The sequence below is a fragment of the Elephas maximus genome, chromosome 19, assembly GCF_024166365.1.
Source record: "Elephas maximus indicus isolate mEleMax1 chromosome 19, mEleMax1 primary haplotype, whole genome shotgun sequence".
Taxonomy (NCBI): Eukaryota; Metazoa; Chordata; class Mammalia; order Proboscidea; family Elephantidae; genus Elephas; species Elephas maximus.
This window is the reverse complement of record NC_064837.1, coordinates 13,891,204-13,907,576: the sequence shown is the minus strand read 5'-3', so window position 1 is coordinate 13,907,576 and position 16,373 is coordinate 13,891,204. Positions and strand designations below refer to the sequence as shown.

General features: G+C 42.7%; 1 long non-coding RNA gene across 1 annotated transcript; it reads right to left on the bottom strand.

The window, feature by feature from the left end:
- Positions 1 to 1,498: 1,498 nt before the first annotated feature.
- Positions 1,499 to 11,076, bottom strand: LOC126062797 (uncharacterized). The gene is made up of 3 exons (XR_007514143.1): positions 11,050 to 11,076; positions 2,213 to 2,306; positions 1,499 to 1,578 (listed from the first exon to the last, which is right to left on the bottom strand). It is a non-coding gene; the product is annotated as an uncharacterized LOC126062797 (long non-coding RNA).
- Positions 11,077 to 16,373: the final 5,297 nt, after the last annotated feature.

Genomic DNA, 16,373 nt, shown 5'->3' with positions numbered 1-16,373 from the left:
TTGTTCTGTTCCAATGACTGCCTCTTGGTCTATGTATTTTTTAAAATATGTTCCATTTGGTTCATTCTGAAATGTACTAGGGTACATGAGATATTCAGCCTGTCTCTTTATGTTCCTTAAGCAAACATAGAGGAAATTTCAACTTAGAACATTCTAGGAAACATTTGGGTGTAATGAAACGGAAGTTCCAAACAGAGCATTATTATACCCACTGCTAGGTGTGGCCATTCACAGAACTGTTAGGCCTAGTCAAGCCCACCTTTAAGGAACTTCTAATTTAAAAAAAAAAAAATTTTTTTTTTTTTTTTAAATAAATTCCTCTCGACTTTACACCCAGTCAACCTCAACCTCAAAGAGTCATGCCTTGTCATTATGGGAGTGTCCACTGGTATGTCTTACCTGGAATATCAGCCTCAGTAATTACAGGATATTATACTTGTAAAATCTCATAAAAATTCATAAAATCCCAAAAATATATGAAATTAAAGGATATTGCTGTTGAATAGACTCTAGCTCATGGCAATCCCATGTGTGACAGAGTGGAACTGTGCTCCATAGAGTTTTCAGTGACTGACTTTTCAGAAGTAGATAGCCAGGTCTTTCTTCTGGGGCCCTCTGGGTGGACCTAAATCCCCAAACTTTCGGTTAGCAGCTGAGCATGTTAACCATTAGCATTACGCAGGAATTATGTATAATCAGCTATGGCTGCTAACCAAAAGGTCGGCAGTTCAAATCCACCAGCCGCTCCTTAGAAATCCTATGGGGCAGTTCTACTCTATCCTATAGGGTTGCTATGAGCCAGATTAGACTCGATGGCAACAGTTTTTTTGTTTGTTTTTTGTTGGGATATATAACGAGCAAATACTTGTTGGCACCCTGTTACCTGCAGAAACAAAACATTTGAAGGCAAACAGCATTTCTAGAGATAAGAAAGTTCACTTTATAATGATAAGTTGTTCAATTCACAAGGAAGATAGAATGATTCTAAATTTCTATGAGCCTCATAAAATCTCAAAAATACATGAAATTAAAACTGATTGAACTACATGGAAAAGTAGACAAGTTCACCATCACACTGAGAGATTTTAATACACTTCTCTTAGTAATTGATAAAAAAAGCAGATGAAAAATCAGTAAGAATAAAGATCTGAAAATACAATTAACAAACTTGATCAACTGGACATTTATGCAACACTGCACCCAACATTGCATAACACACATTCTTTTTTAGAACACACAGAACCTTTATAAAATATTAACCACACTGAACAGTAAAGCAAGACTCAACAAAATTAGATTGCAATCATGGCAATCTCTGCCATCACTACTGTGACCAATCAAGCCAGACATCAATAGGAAAAACCATGCTTAATGATGACAGTGCAGTATTAGCACAAAAAGCCATTGCCACTGAGTCGATTACAACTCATAACAACCCTATAGGGCACAGTAGAACGGCCCTATAGGGTTTACGGAAGCAGAACTACCATGTCTTTCTCCCACGGAGCAGCTGGTGGGTTCCATCCACTGACTTTTCAGTTAGCAGCCAAGCACTTAACCACTGCACCACCAGGGATCCTTTAAAAGTAAGCATAGGAACATGATTTATAGTAAAAGAGAGTTCTAGTAAGAATTTTTAAAACAATGAAGTTTTTCCTTTGTCATAACATCTATCTTTTGCGAACAGGCTAAGAACCTTGTAGCAATTTGCTTAATAATTATAATCTGTTATCTCCAACTTTTTCTCCAGTAGAAAAAAACAATTTTATAATTATGTCACGCAGTCTTTAGGCTCAAAAAAGGGAATTTAAACAGTTTTCTTTGAGTTAGGAATATTTCAATTCCCAGTAACAGAAGCTAGCTTAAATTTGTAAGGGAATTGTACTGTAAGGATCTTGGGGTTGTTCACAAAACATGACTCAAAAAAAAAAAAAAAAAGACTCAAAAGCATACCCAGAAAAGCCTGGAACTAGGAACTGGAGCATTTTAGGGAACTCAGGAAGTTCTCTTTATCTCAACTTTCATGTCCGTTTCTGTTTACTGTGTTTGTTTTTCTATCTCAACATAAATTGGCTTCCTTTAGTTTCCAAGCCTCTTAATGAAAAATCAACAGCTCCCAAGTCTACAGCTTGTCCTTTCAAGAGGGCAATCAGTCTGAGCCTTACTTCCAAATTCCTACAAACAACTGGCCCAGCTTCAGTTGGGTGCTTACCTCTAGAGCAATCAATTTTACCCAGGAAAAGGGTGAGAACATGGCTCTTTTCCCTGTTGATTTGTGGATGCTGGGAGGTGAAATTCCCAGAAACCTGGGAATGTGAGCAAAGCAATATATGAGTGGTTTCCTTTGGACAACATATAGCCCCAATGCCCCACAGAAATAAAACTCAGAGAAGGGAAAAAAAGGTGGAGCGGGGGGCAGGGGTACAGACTCTTCGGTTTGGCTAAATGTTCTGGACACTCCCTTTTGGACAGATAAGGCTGGAATTGGGTCCTAGGAAGAGCAAGCATCCTATTTCTATACCTAGCAGCCAGGTGCAGCCAGTGCCCCCAGGAGTCTGTCCTTGGTCTTCTTCTTCTCCTCTCATAAGCATCCCTGGAGGAGCTCACTGTTCTGATGCCTTCAAATACCACCTGTGCAGATCAGTCCGGGGAAACTAAGATAATCCACTTCCAAAGCCAAATGGTGTGGTGGATAACAAATCCCACTCTACACACCAACTGTGGAAATCTTAACCTCCCTTCCCTGTTCAGTTCAGACCCCAGCTGTCCACACAACCCTTCTCCCTGACTCTAGCCACCTGGGGCTAGATCAGTGGGTACCAGCTGCAAGCTCAGGGTTCACATGACTCCCTCCACTTCAAGCCACCCGCCATGACTCCTTTGGGTCCTATAATTTGCTGGAATGACTCACAGAGCTCAGAGAAAACATCATAACTCTGATATAGCTCTAATAGAACAAAAAGGTATACAAATGAAGAGATACATAGGGCAAGGTCCGGGAGGGGCTCCAGTGTCCTTTCTATGTCCCAAGGGATCACACTACCCTCCTGAGAGCAGAAGTTTGCTCTTACCAACCAGGAAGCTCCATCTGAGCCTCAGGGTTCAGGGCTTTTATCAGCCTCACCAAGTGGCCATGATAGCATGCCTGAGGCTTAGTCAGTATCAAGCCCCCAGGTGGTCCCCCTTGGTCTGGTCAGCCCCTCATAAGCCTCAGGTATTGGTTCAGCTGGAAAGAACTGAGAACAAAGGCCAAATTGCTTTCTGCAAGGTGATTCCACACCTAACACTACTCATATGCTGATAGTAGAGTTAGCAGGGTGAGCTGCTGTGGGCCACCAGGTAGACATGGAGACAATCATCTTGAGAATGGATCCAGTTATAAGAATTCTAAATAATTCACATCAATCTGGCTTTAGTGTGGTGAATGAATTAGATGCTGATCAGAGTGGGTAAAGAGAGCCAATCAGGAGTCTGATGCAATAGACTAGACAGCTTCAACAGTGGTAAAAGTGCTTGAGATGGAGAGAAACAGAAGTATTCAAGAGATATTTCAGAGATAAGATTAACAGGGCTTGGCAAAGAAGAGGACATAAGGGTAACTTATAGCTTCTGGCTTGCATGATTAGATACATAAAGGAAGTGGCTCACAGAGATAGGAAACACTGGAATAAGATTAGGTTTGAGGAAGAAGATCATGAGTTCAAGATTGAACATGTTGAATGTGAGGTGACTTTTAACACGTAAAAGTCAATATATAGTAGGCAATTGTGTATAGGGAACTGACCCTTGGAGGACAGGTCAGGGCTGGAGGTGTAAATATGGGAGTTCTCACTATCTTCTGGAAACCCTGGTAGTGTAGTGGCTAAGAGCTATGGCTACTAACCAAAAGGCTGGCAGTTTGAATCCACCAGGCGCTCCTTGGAAACCCTATGGGGCAGTTCTACTCTGTCCCATAGTGTCACTATGAGTCTTGAATCAACTCAAGGGCAATGGGCTTGTTTTTTTGTTTGTTTGTTTTTTGTTTTGGTTCTCTATCCTCTCCCCCACTGCAATGCGCTAACTCAACCTGAACTTTCACAACAGCTTCTTGACTGCCCTAACTCCATTGCTCTGTTCCTGTCTATTGGCACAGTAGCTACAATGAATGTTCTAAAATGTCACTGGCTCCTGGGCTTGAACCCCCTTCCATTAATTTCATGATAAAATCCAAACTACCCAGTAAGGCATACATAGCTGATGTTTCCCTGAATACGTCAGACTGTTGGATACAATGGAGGGTCAGGATAATAACCTGTAACAGATCTATAGAGTCCCTAGGTGGTGCAAATGTTTAAGTGCTCAGCTATTAACCGAAAGGTTGGCTGTTCGAACCCACAGGAGAAAGGCCTGGTGATCCACTTCCAAAAGGTCACAGTCTTGAAAACCCTATGGAACAGTTCTCCTCTGCACACGTGGGGTTACCATGAGTTGGAATCAACTTGACAGCAACTGTTTTTTTTTGCTTGTTTGTTTTTTTTAGGTTTAACTGGTAGACACAGGTAGGACTCAGAAGCCCACAATCATAAAATCACTCTAACTCCCCACTGTCCTCAAACCCGCTCTGTGAGATCTCCCTTCTGCATCTCTGGGTGATACCATAATCTGTAGCTTTCTTTTAAATTGTTACTGAAATATGATATACATATGTATACAGCTCAATGAATTTTTGCAAACTAAACTTACCTGTGTAATCGGCATCTAAAATCCTATAGCTTTTCATGTCACTTTGACTATTAGAACAATAATTATTTCAGGCATTAGGATCTGTTGATAGTGGCTGTTCTGTCAGCTCCGATTCATGGTGACCACGCACAACAGAATGAAATGTTGCCTGGTCCTGTGCCATCTACGTGATCATAGGTATGTTCAAGGCCATTGTCACGGCCACTGCGTATTTTTAAGTGCCTTCCAATCTAGGGGGCTCATCTTCCAGTATATTTCAAACAGTGTTCTGTTGGGATCCATAGGGTCTTCACTGGCTAATTTTCAGCAGTAGATCACCAGGCCTTTCTTCCTAGTCTGTCTTAGTCTGGAACCTCCGCTGAAACCTGTCCACCATGGATAATCTTGCTGTTATTTGAAATACCAGTGGTATAGCTTCCAACATCATAGTGACACACAAGTCACCAGAGTATGAGAAACTGACAAACGGGTGGTGGATTAAAAGGTCTAGTCAAATTTATTATCAAAATTTGCATTTTTATCCAATTTAAAGCATATTCTCTTTCCCCGGCTCAGGTCTGACCCAGGCCCAGAGCCTGCAAAAGGGAAAATGGAGGATGTGGTCTGTGTTTTTAATGTTTTTTCCGTACTTCCTCTCTCCCACTTATTATGCTGTTTTTGGCAACTCCAATCAGGGTGGGAGGAAGGATGAGAAGTGAAAGGGTGAGGTCAAACTTTGTTGCTGGTGTAAGGTGGTATTGTGTCCCATGACAGGTGCCCTGATTCTGGCTCTTTCTCTGATGTGGCACTTTGGATTTTGGTGACGCTCCTCCACTTGAGCCACTGACAGGACACAATTATGTGATGTGGGTGATATGCCACCGCCCTACAACTCCCCTCATTTCCGGCACCACACAGAGACAGCAGGTGGGCCTCTGGGTGGGGTCCTTTCAAACAGCTGGAATCCAGCCTCCTGCCATGGTGTCCCCTTGGCCCAAGGGAAAAACTTGGGATCTTTGTCCTCCCAAACTCTGAAAATGAAGGCTGCGCTCACTCAGCCGTCTCTCTTCAGCCTTCCACTTCAGACAACCTCCCGACTCACTCTCCGCTTTAGATTGCTCAGGCAAGGGTCAGGCACCACCCTGTGTACTAGTCTCCAGACGGCATAACTTGAATTGTTTCAAGAAATCTTTCATCATATTTTCATCATACTCATTAGCAACACAGGGCAGGCCCATTTCCACAGCTCAACCAGCTTCCAGCTGGGAAAGAAAGGTTGGACTCTCCCGGTTAGCACCCCAACTCTTTACAAATGGTTCTCTCAACACCACCAAACTTGGCTACACTGGACCACCAACTCTTCAAAGAAATGCTTGCACACGCTATTCCTGATTAATCCCTTCCTTCTTTTTTTTTTTTTAAATATAGACTGGGTTAGAATTACAGTTAATAAATACAAAAGGAATGGTAGAATTAGAAAATAACCATTTTGTAAACCCTAATGAAAGAACAGAAGCTCTGGTGGTACAGAGGCTAAGCGCTTGGCTGCTACCTGAGAGGTCAGCTGTTAGATTCCACCAGCCACTCCACAGGAGAATGATACAGCAGTCTGCTTCCATAAAAACTTTCAACCTTGAAAACCTTATGGGGCAGCTCTATTCTGCCCTATAGGGTTGCTACGAATCATAATCTACTTGATGGCAACAGGTTTGGTTTTACAGGTTTAATGAAAGAATAAGGAGGCCTAGTGGTGCAATGGTTAAGTGCTCAGCTGCTGACCAACAGGTCGGCAGTTCACTCACCAGCCACTTTGCAGAAGACCTAGCGATCTGCTCCCGTAAAGACTTACAGCCTAGGCAACCCTATATGGCAGTTGTACTCTGTCACGTAGGCTTTCTATGAGTCAGAATTGACTTGATGGCACGCAACAACAAAAACAATGAAAGAGCAAACGTAGGTAATGACAATGAGTGGCTGCTAAGACCATTAGGTGGATGGTTGATGGAGCACTCTGAATGGATGGACCAAGTTGGTAACACCTGAACCCAAAAATCAATTTTAGCATCATTAAAAGTAGCACAATCAGACATTATGTGTCTCTTGATATGACATGATGCAACAGAAAAATCGCAACACCAAGAAAATTGTCACAAAAAGTGGACCAGAATCTAAACAAATTTCTACACCTATCTACCAGTTTACAGAGAATAGAAGAAAAAGAAAAACAGGCTAAGTCACTCTGTAAGAATGCCGTCAACCAATCCAAATTTTGGGAAATTCTACAAGACATGATGCAATTTTCCAACATGTAAGATGTCATGAAACGTATGACTAAAACCAGATGTTTTTCCAGAATGATGGAAACAGTTACACAAATCTATTCAGGTGTTAACATTCATAGAATTATACATCAGTCAATTTTACTGTATGATTTTTTTTTTTAATTTTAATGGCATGAAAGAACACAAAAGGGAGAACTTCTAGAGATTAAAAGAGACAAGTGACACATCAGCCAAATACAATGCGCAGCCCTTGTTTTTAATCTTTTGTGTGTGTGTGTGCTTTAAGTGAAAGTTTACAAATCAAGGCAGTCTCTCATACAAAAATTTATATACGCCTTGCTATGTACTCCTTGTTGCTCTCCCCCTAATGAGACAACACGTTCCTCCTCTCCACCCTGTATTCCTCACGGCCATTCAACCAGCTCTTGTCCCCTCTGCCTTCTCATCTCGCCCCCAAATGGGAACAAAGACATTTTTTAAACATTGGGAAAATATGGATGTGTGCTGAGTACTGAATGATATTGTGGCATTATTGGTGTGATAATAGTATGGTGGCTATGTTTGTTTGTTTGTTTTTAAGTTCTTATCAGTTAGAAACCAGTTGCCATCAAGTCAATTCCAACTTATGATTTTTCTAAATTGCCAGACCTTTCTTCCAAGGTGCCTCTGGGTGGACTTGAATCTCCAACCTTTTGGATTGGCACAATAGCCAAAATGATGGACTTGAACATGCTGGTGATCATGAGGATGATGCAGGATAGGGCTATTTTTCCTTCCGTTATACATAAGGTCTCCAAGAGTTGGCGTCAACTCCACGGCAGCTGTCATCTACCTACCTACCTATCTACCTATATATACAAACCCCATTGTAATCTGGCCCCATCTACCTTTCCAATTGCACCCTCCTATTGTATTCTTCCATGACCTCTACACTCCAGCCCCACAAACTACTGACTGTTCACCACAAACACCTTGATATAACAGATTGGCCCTCTACTTCACCAAACATATTGACACATGTACAGTCAACTGATTTTCAACAAAGATGACAAGAGAATATAAGAAAGTCTTTTCAACAAAAGATTAGCCTTCTCAACAAAAGGTGCGGGAACAATTTAATACACATATGCAGAAGAATGGTGCAAAAATAACTCAAATTAGGTGATAAATCTAAAAATAAGAGAGAAAATTATAAAACTTCCAGTAGACAAAAACATAGGAGAAAAATTCTGTGACTTTGGCTTAGGCTTTGCTGTGACACAAAAACATGAACTATAGAAGAAAAAATCAATAAATCAGGCTTCATCAAAATTAAAAACGTGTGTTCTTCAAAAGACACTGTTAAGACAATGAAAAGGCAAGCCACAGGCTGGGAAACATATTTGTAAAACATATGTCTAATAAAAAAAAATCGTACCCAGGATATAAAAAGAACCCTTACAACAAGAAGAACCCAATTAAAAAAAAAAAATTAGGACAAAGATCTTAAGACACTTCACCAAAGAAGACATATGAATGGAAAATAAGCATATTAAAAGACGTTCAACACAATTAGTCACCAAGGAAATGCAAATTAAAACTAAAATGACTAAAACTTAAAAGACTGTCAATACCAAACGCTGGCAAAGATGTAGAGGAACACAAACGCTGTTGGTGGGAAAGTAAAATGGGGTAATTTATTTTGGAAAACAGTTTGATGGTTTCTTATAAAGTTAAACACATAATTACCGTCTGACTCTGCAACTCAACTCCCAGGTGTTTATCTAAGAGAAACGAAAGCATATACCCATACAAAGACCTGATGATGTATGTTCACAGCAGCATTAAATCACGTTCAAAGCAGAATTATTCATAAAGCCAAAAACTGGAAATAATACATTCATCAACAGGTAAGTAGACAAATTGCAGTGTTTCTACCCAATGGAGAGGCCCTTGGTGGGGCAAGTGATGAAGCACTTGACTACTAGCCAAAAGATTGGTGGTTCAAACCCACCTAAAGGCCTGATGATCTGCTTCTGAAAGGTCAGAGAGTTGAAAACCCTATAGAGCACAGTTTTACTCTGCACACATGGGGTCTCCATGAGTGTGAATCACATCAACTGCACTGTCAGGGATTGAATTGTGTCCCCCAAAAATGTGTCTATCAATTTGGCTAGGCCATGATTCCCAGTATTGTGTTGTTGTCCTCCATTTTGTGATTGTCATTTTCCTATGTGTTGTAAATCCTAACCTCCTCCTGCGGTTAATGAGGCAAGGTTAGATTATGTTAAAGAGAATTAGGGTGGGATTGTAACACCCTTACTAGGGTCACATCCTGATCCAATGTAAAGACAGTTTTCCTGGGAGGGGCCTGCCCCACCTTTTATTTTACAAGAGATAAAAAGAAAGGGAATCCAGCAGAGGGTGGGGAACCTCATACCACTGGGAGCACTGGGAGCAGAATGTGTCCTTTGGACCTGAGGCTCCTGCACAGAGAAGCTTCTAGACCACAGGTAGATTGATGATAAGGACCTTCCTCCAGAGTCAACAGAGAAAGCCTTCCCCTGGGCTGGCACCCTGAATTTGGACTTCCAGCCTTTTTGACTGTGAGAAAATTAATTTCTCTTTGTCAAAGTCATCCACTTGGGTACTTCTGTTATAGCAGCACTAGATAACTAAGACAACTACCCAAAAGAATATTAGTCGGCAGGAAAAAAGGAACAAACTGAAGATGGAATAGATGCACTTCTCCCTATCCCTGTCACTAAGTACAGTTAAAAACACCAGATATCGTATATAAAACAAATATAAGAAGACTCTAAGAGGTACGGAGAAGAAGTCAGACTAACTAGGGACCTTGGAACCTAAGAAGTGACACGGCAGTGACTTCCCTGATTTTTCTTTTGCCTCATATATCTGGGACTGGATACTGGAGCAGCCAGCAAGCAAAAAGCACCAATGGGCGCAAACAAAAAAATCCCCGAGAAAGTCTTTTCTCTCTGGCCAGAGAACAAGAAAAGGGGCAACCTAGCAAGACGGAAACTTTTAGACAATAATCACCCTGTTCCAGTCAAACGCCATGGGGAAAAAAAAGTCTGTAGCCCCATCCCCATCAACAAAGGCTAAGTGAGAAGGCTACTTCCACATTTGTTCAGCTGAAACAAGGCACCCCTAACACACTCTTTCCAGGATGCTATCTAAATGAATAATTTCTTTTATAAGGATCAGCATCAAGCTGGTTCCTATGAGCCAGAGGTTAAAGATGTCCCAAATGTCCAACTTTTCCAAACCGCTGTACCATCTCTAACATCAACTAGTCCCCCTCTCCTCAATACTTTTCCACCCTGTCTTTGGGTTCAGTAATTCTCTGCAACATCTCACAGAACTGACAAACTGTACTTAAAATTAAGTAGCTTATTAGGGAAGTAACAGGATACAACTCCGGATCAGGATCTACTTGGATGTAACAGGAACAACTCAGGACACAGATCCTGGATGAGCACAGCTTCTCCTGGCCCACTGCTGCTGGGCCTTGCGAGGGTCTTAATGCTGCCAGATTGTGCTGGGGGCCTTCTCCAGCAACTGTTATACCTCTTAGCTCCACAGGTTGGCAAGCCCCACTGCAGCCAACTAACACCAGTCTCCTAATAACTGCTCTCTCACGCCACTGTCTCTCTCTACCGTGTTACACTTCCTCTCTCTCTCCCCGAGTCTCCCTTTTAGCCTAGTGGGACGGCAAAACTGACTAATCACCTCGTCAGGGTTCCATTCACCTTATCTGCATGGTACCACTCCCAGAATGGTGCCATGCACCTTATTTACATTATTAGCAAATTACCAATCCCCTTGGTGGCCACGAGCACTTAATTTGCATAGTCCCATCCAGTCATTTGGTGGGAGTTATAAAACTATGGCAAGAAAGGTCATATGAAAGAATTTCATCACACTGCAGGCCACCCCCTGGCTTTTCTAGCCATGGTTCTTCCATATTTGGAGGATAACTTTCCCCTCCCAATCATTTTACCAGTCCAAAACAGTCATTAACAATTAGTCCTTCAGAAAGACAAAGAGTCCTAAGGGTACCAACCATTCAGGTCTGCTGCAGGTATCCGTCTGATCTGGTCAGCTTCTCTAAAAGTTGTCTCACCCTCTGGCCTCTGATAAGATTTAACTGAGAGAAGATTATTCCCTTGGTCTAAGTTTCTCTCAAGGTATCAGCATAATGTTAGATTTCCCCTGCTGCATAACAAAATTTATTCATTCCTTTACCTTCAGTTATTATTTCTCCTTCCTTCAATTTGTCCTTTATCTTTACTGAAACTTTTCCACCTTGGGAAAGGACATCAGGTTCAGCTGCTGTGCCAGTTTAAATTGCTGTTAGAAGACCAGTCTAGCAGCCCACTCCCATTCATGCTGGGTAGGGTTACACAGGTACAACACTAGCAGCCTATGTCAACCACCAGGCAATATGGCAGTATTCACTGTCAACCCCAATTTTGACAGATGAGGGGAGGTACAATCCATCCCATCGGTCCCTTGTTCAGGGGTATAGTTAGTCTCTTGCTTAGAGATCATCCCTGCTTCCGGCACCTGAAGCTGCATTCTTGGTCCTGGAATTGTAGCATCTGGCAGGAAAAAAGCAATTTTAGGTAATGTGGGGAAGAACTGTACAGTGGCACTAGCGTCCTCCCCCACCTCTCTTCCCCAGGTCTCCCAGAGAAGCATAGGAATCTGTCCAGTGGTGATCTTCCTTTTGCCCCCCTGCTCACACTGAGTGTAAGCACACACTCATGAAGGCGTGTGAGCCAGCCTCTCATGCCTTTATCTCCCCTCATTTTAGATAACAAATGTTTCAATTGCCCATTCCAGTTCTCTATCACTCATGACTAATGCCCATTTTAAACTATTGGGCAATTGTGAACCAAGTTGAGGGCTTCTCTAGGGAACTTTTAAATTAGCAGAGGAGGTGGGGAATGGATGGCAGAGCCAACAGTTGTTCAGATTTTCTCTTTGGGAAATGGAGTTGGATAAATCGGTTGGTTTTTTTTACTTAGCTTGGGCTATGAGAATCTCTTGGAGAAGGATAGCAACAATCACTACTATTTTTTATGGTGGCTAGAGGGCTCTCAGCCTCTTATCAGTTTGACTTGTTTCAACACAGCATAAAGAAACAAAAAGGCAAACAGTGTATATAATGAACGAGATTAAAAAGTTATTCTGGGATTGGATCTATGCAGGAGGGTGTTTTGTAAACAAATATTTAGGTCTTTAATAGGTTTGCGTGTCCAGTTCTCACAGTTCTGACGAGTTTGTCCCTCAATGTCTAGTGGAACAGTTTTCTTTACTCGGGTGTGGTGAATCTAAGCTTTGAGACTGCTAAGCTTGATGAAGGTCAGAGTCGCTAGTAATATCTCAAAAGGACTAGTCCACTTTTGCTGGCGAGGCAGCTACGTATCTCTTTAGAGTCTGGTTAGCCCCCTCTACTTTACCACTGGACTGGGGTCTCCAGGCTGTAAGTCCCAATTAATGTCTAGGGCAGCCGCTACTGTTTGCACCACCAAGGCCACAAAATGGGGCCTGTTGTTGCTGCCAATGGAGATAGGGAGCCCGAATCGAGAGATGATTTCGTTCAGGTGTTTCACAACCTCGGCGGCCTTTTCAGTCCTGAAAGGAAAAGCTTTAACCCGGTTAGTGAAGGTGTCGGAAAAAACTAGCACATATTTGTAATTTTTGGGAGCTCAAGGCATCCCAGTGAAATTTACCTGCCAGTCATCTCTAGGCATTGTCCAGTTCGCTAGACCCCTGGGGGGCACTTCAGCAGTGTTCTTGGAATTATTTTTCATACAGGTGGGGCAGCTCTATACCCCTGCCAAAATAGTGGTATGGACCTTTGGTCCAATTAAATGTCTCCTAACCTAATCTATCATGTCTATAATGGGTGGACTGGTGAGCTCTCTGCAGGATAGGGTGCATGGGTTTTGATGGAATGAAAATCTTTCCCTGGAGGGTGTACAGCCATCTATCCTTGTTTAAAATGGCCCCCCAGGTCCTGGCAATGTTTTTATCTTGTTGGGAATAGTCCGGGTGAAGGTCAGGTGGCGGTAACTCTAAACGGAAAATTAGCGGAGCTACTATGATAGGTATCTCTTGGAATGTAGCTGTTTTTTTTTGCTGCTGCATCTGTTTTGTAACTACTCTTGGCCACTGTGGTGTCCCCTTTCTGATGCTCTTTGCAGTGTACTACTGCTACTTGGGTGGTAGGAGAACTGCTTATAAAAGTTGTAAGATCTCTTGTCCTTACCTCTTGCTGTTAGGAGTCCTCTTTCCTTCCAGATTGTCCCGAGTGGGTGCAATATCTCAAATATGTACTTGGAGTTAGTATCAATAGTTGCTCGCTTACCTTTGGCGATTCTAAGGGCTCGCAGCATGGTAATGAGCTCTGCCTTCTGCGCAGAGGTACCTGGGGGAAGTGCGTTAGCCTCTAGAACCTCCTCCAAAGTGACCACTGCATATCCAGTTTTTTTTTTCCTCGTTCCATGTAACTGCTTCCATCCGTGAACAGTTCAAGGCTGCCACTGGCAATGAGTAGGTTGTCCATGTATTGGAGGAAGACACTATTAGTTCAGGTCAATTGGTTCAGTTCTTGGGCGAAAGCTGACTGAAAAAGAACAGGACTGTTTTTAAAGTCCTGTGGGAGGACTTGCTAACACAATTGCTGTGTTTGTCCTATTCCTGGGCCCTCCCACTTGAAGAGGATTTCTTGACTTTTCTCCTCCACTCAGAAGCAAAAGAAGGCTAGATCAGTGAGCCTGGAAAAGGTGAGTGACAAGGTCAACAGCAGGGTATACGAGTTGGGAACTACAGGGTGGACCGTGACAGTTAACTGGTTGACACCTCGCAGCTCCTAAATGAACAGGTATTGTCTGTTTTTCTTCTTCACCAGCAGGATGGGGATGTTGAGCTGTGACTGACACAGTCTGAGCAGTCCATGTTTCAGGTACCTGGTGATGATTTTGCCCAGTGCCTTTCAGGCTTCAGCTCGGACGGGATACTGCTTAAGCCTTGGGGGAACTACACCAGGTAACAATTCAATGACAACAGGAGGAACATTTTTTGCTCTCCTTGGTATTTTGTTGGCCCAGACCTATGGCGCTACTACATCTCTGATATCTGGATCGACTAACCCTCAGTAATGTTTTGTTTTTTTTTCCTCTCATAGTTGGTGGCCTGGTAGTAAGGGCCATTTGTAACTGCCACCTGTTTTTCGTAAAGGAAAGAGAATGTTAAAGATTTTTCTTGTATAGGACAAGTTACAGGTTGTAGGGAGGGAGGATGCACTTCTTTTTTTTTATACTCTCGCAACAGACACTGCCTTGTCGGGTAGCTTTTATTTTGGGGAGGGGGGTCAGAAGTGAGTGGGTCACTCCGTTATCTACCAGAAACTTCACAGGTTTTCCTTTTACCTTCATTATAACTAGAGGCTCGGGTGGAGGACTTGCCTCCGGTTCCCTCTCAGTCTGACTTATCATCTATCTGGCATGACTGGGCACTGGGTTACCTCTTTCTTTTTTAGTTCTTTTGTTTGGTATTTTGTACACTTTCAATTTCAATGTCTTTTTTTTTTTTTTTAACTGCACTAGCTGCACTGGTCTCCTTTCAAAGGGGTGTGAGGACTTCTCCATTCCTGCGGTTTTTGTCTCCGTCCTTTTCTTTGTTCTCTTGGGGGACAGACTTGGGACTTTAGCTTGCAAGGCGGCAGCTAGGAAGGCTGCCTAGCACTCTTGGTCTGTAACTTTTTTTCTTTCTTGTTCTTTATCTTAGTTAGAGTAAACTTGGCAGACCACTTCCACTAGCCGAGATTTTTTTTAACCCTATACTTTTTACTGTCTGAAGTTTCCTTTTAATATTAGGGGCACTTTGCCTTGTAAGGGTTATATTGACCATTCAGGCATTTTCAGGGCTTATTTTCAGGATCCAGATGAGTGAACTTGTGAACATCGTCTTAAGATATTATGGCTCTCTCAAGAACTGGTCTCACCCAGGGTATTTCACTTTCCCTAACAGCTGAATGAGGGCGCGCCCAAAAGTCATTCCATTCCAATGTGTGGGGGTAGCAAGCCCACTAGCAGGACAGAAGGACCCAGGAGGCGTAGATATAAAAGTTGAGGGGGCTTAACAGTGAGGCCTGTCACTGGCGTGGTGGCTCCGTTGGGTGGAGGCGGGGCGTAGGGGACGGCGCAGATACGAAAATGGCGGAAGCTGGAAGTGCCTCCTCAGAGTCATGAGGAAGGACTGGCAGTTGTCATTTATCAGTCTATCAGTCCCTTTCAAAACTAAGATTTTACTTTCTTCTGTAACTTTTAGTTCTGATACAGAGTCACGAAAACTTCCACATAATGCTTTTCATCTCATTTACCCTTGCGAGTACAGAAAAGATTAAGTTGGAGGATAGCATAATTTAGAGACCAATTTGCTGGCTACTTTTCCTCACCTGCCAATTCAAATTGAGGCCACGTGGTATTACAAAAGGAAATCATCTTTTTCTTTTTCATAGGGTCTGACTTGAAACATTCCCAGTTCTTAAAGATGCATCTTAAAGATACATTTTAGGATCTCTTGAACATTTTTCATTTTCCAAACACATACATACTTACACATTCACACAACCTAATTTGGTACACCAACAAGAACTTAGAGCCTTTTACACCCTCAACAGTCAATACTCCCGCTTCCTGGGATTCCTCTAAGGCCTTACCTAGGAATTACCCGTTACTTACCAAACCTAGAGCCTTTTACACCCTCAATGGTCAATACTTCCACTTCTTGGGACTCTTCCAAGGCCTTACCTAGGCCTTTACCAAATAACCTCAGATACCTAGAGCCTTTTACACCCTCAACAGTCAATGCTCTCACTTCTTGGGACTATTCTAAGGCCTTATCTAGGTACCAGTGCATTTCATGCCTTCCACGAAGTCATCATTGGGTACGAGGCATATCAGCATTTAGGACCACCATGAGAGCTCCTGAAGAACTCTCTGGGTGGTGCCAGATGTCAGGTGTCCCCAGCACAACTCATCTCAGGAACCAAGTGATGACTCCTGGCTGGCTTACCAGAAATGTTGCTGAGTGAAAGCCCAGGTTTTGCTCAGCGTGACTTGTTATAGCCAATAAACAAGAAGTCAAGGTGGGAGATCAGAAAGGCGGCTTTATTTCATCGTACAAAGAAAGGAGAAATCAGGGCTTTTGCCTCCAAGCCTGCTCACAGGCAGCTTGGGGAGGTGGGCTTTTACAGGGAACAGACAAGGAAATACAAATTCATCATGAATATCAGGATTGACCTTCATACAGGTACTCAGAGCTTGGGGATGACTATGCATTTTCTCTAGACAAGGGTTCAATTCTCCAGGATGG